This window comes from Carassius auratus, unplaced genomic scaffold (assembly GCF_003368295.1).
Source record: "Carassius auratus strain Wakin unplaced genomic scaffold, ASM336829v1 scaf_tig00027510, whole genome shotgun sequence".
Classification (NCBI taxonomy): domain Eukaryota; kingdom Metazoa; phylum Chordata; class Actinopteri; order Cypriniformes; family Cyprinidae; genus Carassius; species Carassius auratus.
Window position 1 is genome coordinate 1 of NW_020525599.1, and position 13,292 is coordinate 13,292.

The window sequence follows — 13,292 nt, forward strand, 5'->3', positions numbered from 1 at the left end:
GCCTATGCTTTGAAGTGGAACCTCTTCGTCACTTGGTGTTCTTCACGGCGTGAGGACCCCTGGAAATGCCCGATTGGGTCAGTGCTTTCCTTTCTTCAGGAGGGGTTGGAACGAAGGCTGTTTCCTTCCACCCTCAAGGTCTATGTGGCTGCCATTTTGGCTCACCATGACCCTGTTGAAGGTAAGTCTCTTGGAAGGCACGATCTGATCATCAGGTTCCTGAGAGGTGCAAGGAGGCTCAATCCGCCTCGCCCTCAGCAAGTCCCCTCTTGGGACCTCGCAGTGGTTCTATCAGCACTGCAGAGAGCTCCCTTCAAACCCTTGCTCTCAGTAGAGCTAAAGTTTTTATCTTTGAAAACTACGCTCCTGACGGCTTTGGCTTCGGTGAAGAGGGTCGGGGACCTGCAGGCATTTTCAGTTGACGAAGCGTGCCTGGAATTCGGGCAGGCTAACTCTCACGTTATCTTGAGACCCCGGCCTGGGTACATGCCCAAAGTTCCCACCACTCCTTTTAGGGATCAGGTGGTGAACTTGCAAGCGCTGCCCCTGGAGGAGGCAGACCCAGCCCTGGCGCTGCTCTGTCCAGTACGTGCGCTCCGCACCTACGTTGACAGAACTCGGTGCCTTAGGACCTCAGACCAGCTCTTTGTCTGTTACGGAGGCCAGCAGAAGGGAAAGGCTGTCTCCAAGCAGAGGTTATCCCACTGGATAGTGGATGCTATTGTCCTGGCTTATCAGGCTCGAGACCTGCCATGCCCCCTAGGGGTGAGAGCTCACTCAACTAGGAGCGTAGCTTCCTCCTGGGCGCTGGCGCATGGTGCCTCGCTAGCAGACATCTGTAGAGCTGCGGGCTGGGCGACACCTAACACATTTGCGAGATTTTATAATCTCCGTGTAGAGCCCGTGTCTTCCCGGGTACTCGCCCCTTCGGGCCAGTAAGGACCTGCTCGGTGTCAATCCGCTTGCTGTGCCATTCCACTCCGCGGACTGGATGCGTGTGCTATTCCCCTCAGGTGAGTTACTCAGTCAGAACCCTGGGTTCCTCCAGCACTGCTGATGTCCAACACTTGTGTACATGCCCTTGGTCAGCCATGTGTGGGACTAGGTGCCTCCATGTGTCGTGATTCCCCTTCTGGGTAATCCCACGTGTGTATGTCCACAGTAAGTCTCTCCGCAGCATGTGTCTTTCTCTTGGCAAGCCCCTTGCCAGCTCTGTCGTTGAAACTTCCACCCTGCGGGCTGGGTACCTCAGAGTTCTTATGTATCACCACCTTGGTAGATACCTGCTTTCTGTAAGTCCTCCCACGGGCAGGCAGCCTGCTAGCATATGTCCAGCTGGAATATGCTACCCAGTGTATTCTGTGTGAGCTATAGGCCCTCACTCGTGCTGGCCTCACGACAGGGTGCTATCACTCACACGGGTCGCTGGAAGACAGCCATGTGGCGTTTTGTAAGGGACCCCATTCGTAACGTCGAACGTGACCGACTGAAAGGGAACATCTTGGTTACGTATGCAACCCTCATTCCCTGAAGGAGGGAACGGAGATGTTACGTCCCCTTGCCACATCGCTGTTCCCGCTGAATGGCCGGGTCACTGGCTCGGCTCCTCAGCGAAGACTTGAATGCGAGTTGCTCGCATTGCTCCTTATGTACCCGCTCTGTGGGGCAGAGCTCGCGATGCAAATTCCGCAGACCAAGGTACTTTGTGTACCATTGGCTCGTTTTGTACCACTCAAAGGTGATTGGGCTCTCGGGCGAGATCCCCATTCGTAATGTCAACATTCCCTCCTTCAGGGAACGAGGGTTACATACGTAACCAAGACGTTTTCACCCCTTATAAACCTTTTTCAACTACACTAGTTCCTAGTTCAATTTCCCCTGATATCCACCAGTGCATCTGAGAAGGCATCGCTAATTGCCAGCTTTGGTTTCACTTAATTTACATGCGAGTTGTAAGATATTGATGTAAAACCTTCATTAGACTGACAGTGAGACTAATAAAAAACATGGCTTTTTTAATGCTAAACTGAACGTCTTGGCTGTGTGCGATGTGGCAGCTTCATGAATAAATGCCTGGATGTGTGAGGGCTGAATAACTGACCCTCCTATAAATACACCGGACATTCACTTGAGCCTCTGCTTATCTGTCGTTAAGCTATGAGAGTAGAGGTGTATGTAGGCTAACCAGAGTGACTGACACAGGACTCAGCCTTAGTATAAAATGAGGTAAAAGCTGCCTCAGGTCAGCTCCTTCCCCTCTATGATCACTACAGTAGAACGAGAAACACGGATGACCTGTAGAGCAGTGGTGTCATGGCAGTACCTAAGAAACAGTGAGAAAATGCAACTGTGATGCAGTACTGCTCTTAACCTGTGGATGGTGTTTGTGGTGGAGCAGCAGGAGGCACTACAGTGGAGGATAATAGATTTCAATGTGCAGTTAAAATGTTAGAGACATGAGATTTTACTGATGTAAAATGTCTTTGAAAAAAAAAAAAAAAAAAAAATATATATATATATATATATATATATATATATATATATATACATACATACATACATACAATTATTTGAACTGGTGAGCCAAAATGTCCCTCCAGTGCTTCCAGTAATGACATGAATGAAATTACCTACTGTGTCTTTCCAAGAAAATCATTTTGTTATAAAATAGATTTTTTTTTCTTTTAAAATAATATTTTTTTTCTTAAGTTCTCACTATCAAGCTGATAGCTTTTTTTCTTTTCTTTTCTAACAGAAAGTCTCAAGAGCTTAGAGAGAGAAACAGAGAGAAGCAGAGACACTAGAGCATCGTTACAACATCTAGTTTTTCCTCTTGAACATCATCTGCTCAGTTGTTTATTCAGCAAGAAGAAGAGCTTCCAGGCCTCAGGAGTATTTGCATAATGGTGTTTTTCTTCAAAGCAGATACAATCTCATTGACTGACTACAAAAAATAAAATAAAATAAAATAGAACAGTACAACGTCACAAATTCTATAATGACTTACAAAACAAGTATTGTACTTGAAAACAAGTCAAGAGAAAAACACAACAGGTCAGTCTTTACTTTGTCTCAGGTGTCTCTGCTCAGTCGTTTCATAAGGGGTAAGGACAAATCAGACATTTGAAAAAGAAAACAGAAGATCAAAACTGAAAAAAAAAAAATCTAATGCTACAAAGAAACTGCAAACATATGTACAAGACCCTGTATTCCTTGAGAGAGTATGAATGAGCTGTTTGTGAGAATGAACCTCCCCGTTGATCTGTCTTCATCACATCCCTTCAGTTTCGAACCCCTGTGAATCACGGTGCAAAGTCAACAGCAGCAGTTTTTAAGGGTCTTAATAAGTAGCATTCACAGAAATGTCCATTCCCCATGCTGTCACCAGATCACACTTGAAATGCTGGTCTCGCGGGGCAGCAGTGGCAGCATGGCGTTGTTGACGTGCTGCTCCTCCAGGGCTTGCTGCTGCTGGTGGCCCGGCTTCCCCTGTACTCGCTGGCCATTCAGCAGTGTCATGGGGATGTTGCAGTAGGTGTGTTGGCTGCCAAGTGAGGACAGCGGCGGGAGGGTGCCAGATGAGGGAATGTCGTACTCGTAGCTCCTGTAGTAGTGCTTCTGCCGCAGCTGTGTGTGGTACGTGTTGTGGAAGGTGGAGGGCAGCTCAGGATGCACTGTGGCCATGGCGGTGGAGGTGGCTGCAGCCATAGAAATGGCAGAGACGGTCTGCAGCTCTCCGAACGGGCCTTGCTCGCTGACATCCAGCACCTGCTCATGTGACAGCTTGGGTTCTGGCCGCTTAAACGGCATTTCGTACTGGCAGATGCTTCCAGAACTTGGAGTTGAGCTTGCTGCTCTCGGGACCCGGCCACTTGATGACCGTCAACAGTTTGATGGTGTGTTTGAGAGCCTCCACTTCCTGGTAGTTCATAATTCCCCGCAGTTCAGCACATTCAATGAGGATGACTTTGATCTCGCCGTTGGACCAGCATGTTGTGCAGCCGCGTCTCCAGCTCAAAGATGCTCCAGCCGCGCCTCACCACGTAGTTGGGTGTCATGACAATGATGAGACGTTTACTCTGGTCGACGCAGCGAGCCACATCCTCGATGTAGGCTGAGAGACAGAGATAAACAGAGCGTCAACAGTTTCCACATTTTCAAAATAAAAACATCAGTTTTTATTCACCCTGTTTTGCTTTGAAAAGGATTTTGAATACTATCTACTTCAAAATTGGACGCTTAATTGAATGTGTTACTTGCTGTTGTACTCTCTGTAGTTATTTGTGATTTGAAAATTACAAGCAAATTATGAATGAAAACAGATTTAAAGTCACAGCATAGCACTGTGTGTGCAGTAAAAACATCTGTTGAAGAACCTTGCTAAACGCTGGAAGACACTACATGATTTTTGTCCTGATTTTCCACTGATTTACAGTTTGAACAAGTTAACACTAGTCACCATAAGTCAGAGCCAGTCTGCAGGTTTGATTCAACAGATTTCACAGAAAATTGTGTTGTGTCTCATAGTCTAGTTGGAGGATATCTAGCATTTGATTTTAGAACACATAATGTTTTAATTAGTCACATGTCTCCTAGCAACAAGATAAACATTTCTGTGTGACTCTAAAGCCTGTGAGTGTCTGACCCTCAGTCGTTTAGTGTATGATGGCCAGTTTTTCCATCGTGACTGTTTACAAAGTCAGTATGTGTATGGTGCCTAACGTTTTAAAATCTGTTCAGAATTCAAAAGTCGTGCAGTGTATTCCAGCCTTAAGATGTGAAATAAAAACAGCAGAATGAGTCAATGACAGAACAACATACTGACAACACAGAATGGGGGAACAGGACAGATATCAAACACAAATCCTGCTCTGAATAAGACCCTGTGGCAGGTTATACCTTTTATGTTTTATATAAGTTTTATATATTGATCTAACATACCACTGCTGAGAAAACGAATCACGTTTAACTGAACCCCAAGGGCATAAGATAAGAGAGACATGTGAAATGTGGACTGGAATTAAAACTGGAATTGTTTTAGACGACTACACCAGTACAGTAACAGATCTAGTCAATAAGGTCTTACTGTTTAATGCAGTAATCACACTATATGAGTTATGTTGTATCTTTTCCCTGCCTCTTTTTTTAAGCCTTTCTTTACAACAAATAGGAAAAGCATAATAACACTGTTCAAACCCCACCCATCCAAAATCACTTGCTCTCTAACAGCAGAAACTCCCAAAATCTCTCTTAGACTCATCCAAGTCGATTTTTTCATATCCTTTTCTACATTCAGAACATATGATGGTGTTCTGCTCAAACCTGAATCCCGGTTTAACTCAGCGCCACATCCCAATTTTCACCAAAGGTGAAGTCTGCAAAAAGGTGTGAGTCAGATTTGTTGACAATTGGAAAAGGCCACGGAAGAATACCTCTAAGGAGTCTTGTGTCATCCTGGAAATGATCATTGCTGAAACCTAGACATAAATATTTCAACATTGAAAGTCTGAACAGCCAATTCAGCAGAAAGTCAATCAGAAACAAAACAGCAAGGACTTCCGCAATAGAAACTGGCATAACTGTGACTTTTTGCCTTAGGATTTTCAGTTACAATCACCAGTTTATCCAGTTTAATATGGGACTTGTGGCTGCAGGGCTAACAGACCTAACAGTGTTAGCTGTTGCTCACATCAGTGAAGTAATTAACATCAAACATGGCTTGAGCTGCTCATTGAAGAGCCGATAATTCCTGAACACAAACACAAATAAATGTATTATTAGCCCTGATTTTGAGCACCTCATCCCATATTAAAATCTAACAGTCCCCAGACAACAGACTTGAATGAATGTAAGCAAAACACACGCAAATGAACAAATAAAAAATGTCAAGACGGATATACATGTTGTGTTGGACCAGCAAACGAAAAACATACAAGCGAATGAGAAAAATAAGAAAACATAAGCAAATTATGTACAAGAAACTTTACTCAAAGCACTCTTATAAAAATTACTTTGAATTTAGAAAAAATGTACAAGCCAAACAAAAAGCTTATCCAACAAAAGGTACTTGAAATAAAAAATAATGATGAAAATGTCCAAAGAACATTCAATAGGGTGAAGATGCAGCACTGCACACGAGAACACAACACACAAACAAACACCTTACAATGAATGCAACTTACTTCCAGTTGGGATCAAGTCCCTGTCAGGAATGAAGAGTTTATACCCATAATGCTTTTCCATAACGTCTGGCAGAATCTCCAAAGCAAAACGTTCCTCCTCTGTGGTTTCCTGACTCCACTGGTCTGGATCCACTTTAGTGTAGGACACGTATGCATCGTAGTCTTTATTTTCTTAAAAACACACACAAAGACACAATAGAGAATCTCAATGAAACATTAGATTACACATTTTAGGTAATGCAAGCAGACAAATTTTAGATTACTGAACTAACTCATTTATCACAATGATTTAATAGGATCATCTTGTACCATATTGATATAAATACAAAGAGTAAGAAAATATAGCCCATTCTTTGTAATTAACAACATAAAGTGCATTAAACAGTACATTGTTACATTTGGTTTCCCAAACGAAGGTTTGTGAACTTAATGCAAAGCTATTTATTAATTAAATCATTAAAAAAAAATGTAAGTCATTTTCAAATACAGTTTTTTACAGATGCCAGGACACGTTTCTCAATACTTAGGTCACTTTCGCAAAACTCTTCACACAGTTTTCCTAACCAACTTTCCAGCTTGGCAAAGCAGTTCATTTCACATTCAAAATGCACTACAACTATCAAAACACTTTCTTCAGGTCTCAAATCAACTCATTCTTCCAGAACACTAGCAAGGTTGACAGCCGACAAACACACTTTGTCACCCACAAAACAATGACCTTAAAAACACATGTAGCATTATACAATGTTTTCTTGTGTAAAACAAGGACACCTCTCTGTTTATAATTCACTGCAATGTATGTTACCGGAATGAATCAGACATGATGCAGAATTCATAAATATTTTATGTAGTTTATTTATTTTTATTTTTACTGTATGCACTGAGTAATTCCAAAATAGAAGAACTTGTATACACACCATCCACTGGTAGTGATACAATAGTAATGCTAATCTACTAATTGTCCAATCGTTTTTATAGCATTTAATTTAAAAGATTTAAAATATATTTCATTCAAATATTACTGTAGAAATTTAGCAAATTGCTGTCTTATCCATTTTTGTATTATGTTATTGTTTTGAACATAAGTTTAACAGTTTTGAAACAGTATGTAAGCATGTGTAAATTGGCCTGTGCGTACATAGAGTTTTGTCAGTTGTTGTGTCTGAGTGTAAAAAGAATTCATGAAATTTGAGAGATGTAGTCATTGAATGCATTTTGTGCCAAAGCAATGATAATTGATCCTCAGTTTAGCCCACATAGACTTCTGTTGTGCTCACTGTGTGAAGAGTTTTGCAAAAGTGACCTAAGTATTGAGAAACGTGTCCTAGCATCTGTAAAAAACTGTAACATCAATCAAAATAAAACAAACAAACAAACAAAATGAAATATTTTATGTTTACCTCTATGTTATGTGGCTATTAACCAACATCAGTGAACATGCAAATGAGATAATTATTAAAATATTTATTTTAAGAACTCAGGGGTTCTTCAAGTAAATATATTAGGTGAAAGATGATCAGATGGCAAAAAAGTTTGTGAATCCTTGCATTTCATTTAAATAAGAAATTACATGAATTTCAATGAATAAATGAATTGTGTATTTATTGTGTATTGCTGTACACCCAAAGCACTTTAGGCAACTATTATGGTGAATATTAACAAAAATAAAAATCACGCCACAATGCTTAAGTTTTGAACTGTGGCAGGACTTAAACAAAGACATCCATGTTTAGCCTATGAATCTCAACATGGGTAACAATGAAAATAAAATGTAATTGTGCAATGCATGCTGGGAGATTTGTAGTGGCACCCAGCATGAATTGCACAATGAAATTTTATTTTGATCGTCATCAAGTCAAGTCACCTTTATTTATATAGCGCTTTAAACAAAAAGGATTGCGTCAAAGAACAACTGAACAACATTCATTAGGAAATAATGTCAACAATGCAACATGACAGTTAAAGGCAGTTCATCATTGAATTCAGTAATGTCATCATCTCTGTTCAGTTTAAATAGTATCTGTGCAATCATTTGCTATCAAGTGCTATATCATTAAAAGAATGGCATCTACACTAATATTAGTCTGTTTCTCTCTTGTTCCGAGGTCACCGTAGTCACCAGATCGAGTCTGTATCCAGATCAGAGGGTCACTGCAGTCACCCGGATCCAGTACGTATCCAGACCAGATGGTGGATCAGCACCTAGAAAGGACCTCTACTGCCCTGAAAGACAGCGGAGACCAGGACAACTAGAGCCCAGATACAGATCCCCTGTAAAGACCTTGTCTCAGAGGAGCACCAGGACAAGACCACAGGAAACAGATGATTCTTCTGCACAATCTGACTTTGCTGCAGCCTGGAATTGAACTACTGGTTTCGTCTGGTCAGAGGAGAACTGGCCCCCCAACTGAGCCTGGTTTCTCTCCAAGGTTTTTTTCTCCATTCTGTCACCGATGGAGTTTCGGTTCCTTGCCGCTGTCGCCTCTGGCTTGCTTAGTTGGGGTCACTTCATCTAGAGCGATATTGTGTATCGACTTAATTGCAAATGGTTGCACAGATACTATGTAAACTGAATTCAATGATGAACTGCCTTTAACTGTCATTTTGCATTATTTACATTATTTCCTAATTAATGTTGTTCAGCTGCTTTGACGCAATCCTTTTTGTTTAAAGCGCTATATAAATAAAGGTGACTTGACTATTATATATATATATATATATATATATATTATATATATATATATATATACTGAACCGAAAGCAGAAGTAATGAATCTTAAAGAATAGCCCCACTAGAGCAAGACTCGCATCAGAAAACTGAGAAGATCAAAACATTGGAACATCAACTAAATTTGATATAAGCAACTACGAATTAGGGATAAACATCTTACTAAAGGTGTTGGCTCTTATGGTCATTGTGAAAGTAGTTTAAATTTAAAAATGTATTAAAACACATATGATTATTTATTAGTTGTTTCTGTATTCTTATTCCATATATATATATATATATATATATATATATAATATATATATATATATATATATATATATCTCTAAGGGACATAAAACCAACCAGCAACACATCCTAGGGATATGTTAATGTTGATGAAAATATATTTCTTAAGCTGACCAAGCATTGGGTCACTAAAGCATTTTAATGCCTTGTGCCTCTTCACGAATTACTGTATTGTGCAGGAGAAACTGATCAACCATAACAGCTCAAGAAAATAATATTAATAATGAATACTACAGTGCTCTAGATTGTTGGAAACTTCTTTCTAATATTCCTTACCTCCATCCACATCCTCACTGCCAAAGTGATTTCTGTAGAAGAGCATGAGTTCAATTCTGTAACACTTATAAAGGGACACCAAAAATATCAACATCAGCAGAATGGCTCCCAAACCTCCAGCCAGCTCCACCGTATACATGAGTTCTGCTGAGAGACAGACAGACAGAGAGACAGTTATACAGTAATACACCTGCCATACATCAGCAAACGCTCGCGCTGTCAATAACAATGTGATCAGGTTAGAGTGAAACGTCTATCTCTCAGATTAGGACTCCTGATATTGTTCTTTCCATCCTGTGTGTGTTAAACCTGTCAAACAAACACCAAAGTGAGCAAACCCTTTCTGTGCTCCATTGAGTCTGTGCCTACCAGTGCACAGATTGATCACACTAACAATTGGCTGGTACACAATGAATAAAAGTGCAAATACCCTATAAAAATATTATTCCAGTAAAAGTATTAAGTACTCCTTTTCAATTTAACTCCAGTGAAAGTACAAAAGTATAGTTTTTTTTATTATTATTATTGTATTTAGTTTAATGAATACTGATATAATGTTTATTTCTAAATTGTATAATATGCTATTATTTTATTTAACTGGGTATGGCGGCTTTTCATACACTTACTGAAACATTACTTTTCATGCTTTACATGTTACCCTTGGGAGATATACATACTTACATACTTAAAAATTTTATATGTGAGGATTTCCAGTCAGGATTTAGACCGTATCATAGTACTGAGACTGCTCTCCTTAGAGTTACAAATGATCTGCTTTATCATCTGATCGTGGGTGTATCTCTCTATTAGTTTTATTGGATCTTAGTACTGTGTTTGACACAATTGACCACAACATTATTTTGCATAGACTTGAACACTTTGTTGGCATCAGTGGAAGTGCATTAGCATGGTTTAAATCGTACTTATATGACCGCATCAGTTCGTAGCAGTGAATGAAGATGTATCATATCGATCACAAGTGCAGTATGGAGTACCTCAAGGCTCAGTACTAGGGCCGCTACTCTTCACGCTTTATATGTTACCCTTGGGAGATATCATCAGGAAACATGGTGTTAGCTTTCACTGTTATGCTGATGATACTCAGCTCTATATTTCTTCGCGGCCCGGTGAAACACACCAATTTGAAAAACTAATGGAATGCATAGTTAATATAAAAAACTGGATGACGAGTAATTTCTTACTGCTAATTTCTGAAAAAAACAGAGGTGTTAATTATAGGACCTAAAAACTCTGCTTGTAATAACCTAGAACACTGTCTAAGACTTGATGGTTGCTCTGTCAATTCTTCTCATCAGTTAGGAACCTAGGTGTGCTATTTGATCGCAAACTTTCCTTAGAAAGACACATTTGTAAAACTGCATGTTTCTATGTAAAAAAAAAATATCTAAATATGTCTCAATGTCAAAAATGCAGAAACGTTAATTAATGAGTTTATGACCTCAATCCCTATCAAACATTGTATAGTTTTTAAAATCTTGCTTATTACTTATTAAGCCCTGAATGATTTAGCACCTCAGTATTTGAATGAGCTAATTTATTTATTTCCACTTTTATTTTTTATTTATCTTGTCTGTAAATATTATTTATAGTAAAATTATTATTCATTGTGAACGAATGGAGCTGTATGAACCACTGCAAGCTGTAAAGTAAACAGGAAGAGTTTGTCGAGCTCAAATGACTTTGCATGTAGGCTACACTTCTTCTTTTTGTTTATGTAACACAAGGTGTCACTGCGATCTCAAAGCTTGCAACTCACCTACACTGGCTTGATATTCCTGAGGTAACACATGCCACATTACCCTACTAAATATAGAAATAAATACATAAATGTGTAAATAAATAAATGTATAAATAAATAAAATAAAAAATAAATAAATATACATAAGGAAATAAAAGTATATATATATATAGTTTGGCACTCCATACGGTATCGCATGTTGGAGCGAATGATGATTTTTCCTGTTCAAAATAATGAGGAACAACATTATTAAAAAAAAAAAAAATAGTGGAGGAAGTACAATATTATGTATTTCTTGTTTCTCTAAATAAAAACACTCCAATAAAGTAAAGATACTTGAAAAATGTACTTAAGTAAAGCAAGGAAGTGAAAATACTGTTAACTGTCCTCCACTGAAGTGCAGGTCATTACCACTAGACATTAGAGGAACAAGGCATTCAGGGTCTGATTACATCTGTCCAAATGAAGCTTAACACCATCAATGCATTTGTGATGTTCTTATTCTGTGTCAGTACGGGAGCTGAGAATCTGAAAAAGCCACAGCACCATATGAAGATGAATCCTGTATAACTGGACAAAGTTCATGTGGCGGTGGACCTGACAGACTCATGACCTTGTGCTCTCGTGTTGTGTCAAGTCTATATCAGCAGCTCTGCTCATCGGCGGTGACATTTTGGATCATGCCAGAGAGCAGAGATGAGGGTTACTTTTGTGTGTATGTGTTCTATGTTCTGGAATGAAGGATGAAAGCTGATTAATTCAATGTTTGTCAAAGGAAATGGCCTCATTGATGCATCTGCAGTCGAGTCGAGTCGTGTCGTTTTTCAACTCCTTGAATTCTCAGTGTGTCTGCTGGGTAGGAACTGTCAAAGTGTTAATCGATTCTTACAGGTTTTTGGATCTGAAGGTAACTGGTAATTAAAAGCATAACCCTCAGATATGGGCTCAACAGGAAATTTATTCTCAGGCAAACGGATGTTTCTATTTCTATTATCTAACCCATTGGATTTAAAAGAAAAACAAGTGTCAAGTGTCACGTGTTGCAGTAGAGTAGAATCAGCCCATATGGATGTGTATTTACTAACAGAGCACTGCAGGCATGAAATAAACAGTGAAGTGAAGAGTGATCTCTTTCATGTACAGAATGAAGAGGATCGGTCTGCCATCAAAGCACTTCTCAGGTTCATATTTTAAAAGAGAAGCGATTTATTATGTAAAAATATAAAAAATATAACTAAAGGAAACTAGGTCTCTAAGAAGGGAAAGAATCTTAATGTTGCATAAATATCCAGCTAAGCATGGAGTAAGATGTTAAGAAGCATCATTCACAATCAACAATTTTACTTTTCAAATTTACTTTTGTTAACTTTTTTAAGTGCATCTTTATTACTTTCAAATAATATGGTCAATAATATTGGAAAATTTTTCAGCAAAACTAAGAGCAGCTGGTAAATTACACACTATTTTCCTGTTTAACATTGTGAAGCTGCATTGACACAACCTGTACTGTATAAAGCACTATAGAAATAAAGGAGTCACCTGGAGACCAGACATGATTAGAAAGTGCTGCTCAGTGCTCTTCAGTGTCTCTTACCCCTCTTGCTGAGCTGGATGTTGGCTTGTCGTCTGCCATGGCCGTTCTCCACATAACAGGAGTAGTTACCCATGTCACTCTCCTCCACAGCATCTATGGTCAGCGAGATGGAACCTCCTGTTCTCCTAAGTGTGCCCGAATAGTTCTGTAATGGAGCAGAGAAGGGGAAAACTGTTCAGCAACAACCATCTACTCCTAAAGCTAGCATTCATCACTGGCTGAACACACTAATAAGCTACATTTCTCAAACAACAGTAAGGACAACAACAACAAAAAAAAACTACAAATGAAATGGCTGTGGATCCAAAAATAAAAATACACAAAGAACTTGTGCTCTAAACGAGATTCTCTGATTTGATCCGATAAATGTGATTTCAAAATCATGTACATTTGGGAAGTGTTTCCTCTATTTTTTCACAAGCAAACTTACGTTTTCCTTATGCAAACTTTTTTCTCAAACAAGGT

At 39.3% G+C, this 13,292-nt stretch overlaps 1 pseudogene; it reads right to left on the reverse strand.

Moving 5' to 3' along the window:
• Window positions 1–3,175: 3,175 nt before the first annotated feature.
• On the reverse strand, window positions 3,176–13,016 carry LOC113079236 (interleukin-1 receptor accessory protein-like 1-B; annotated as a pseudogene).
• Window positions 13,017–13,292: the final 276 nt, after the last annotated feature.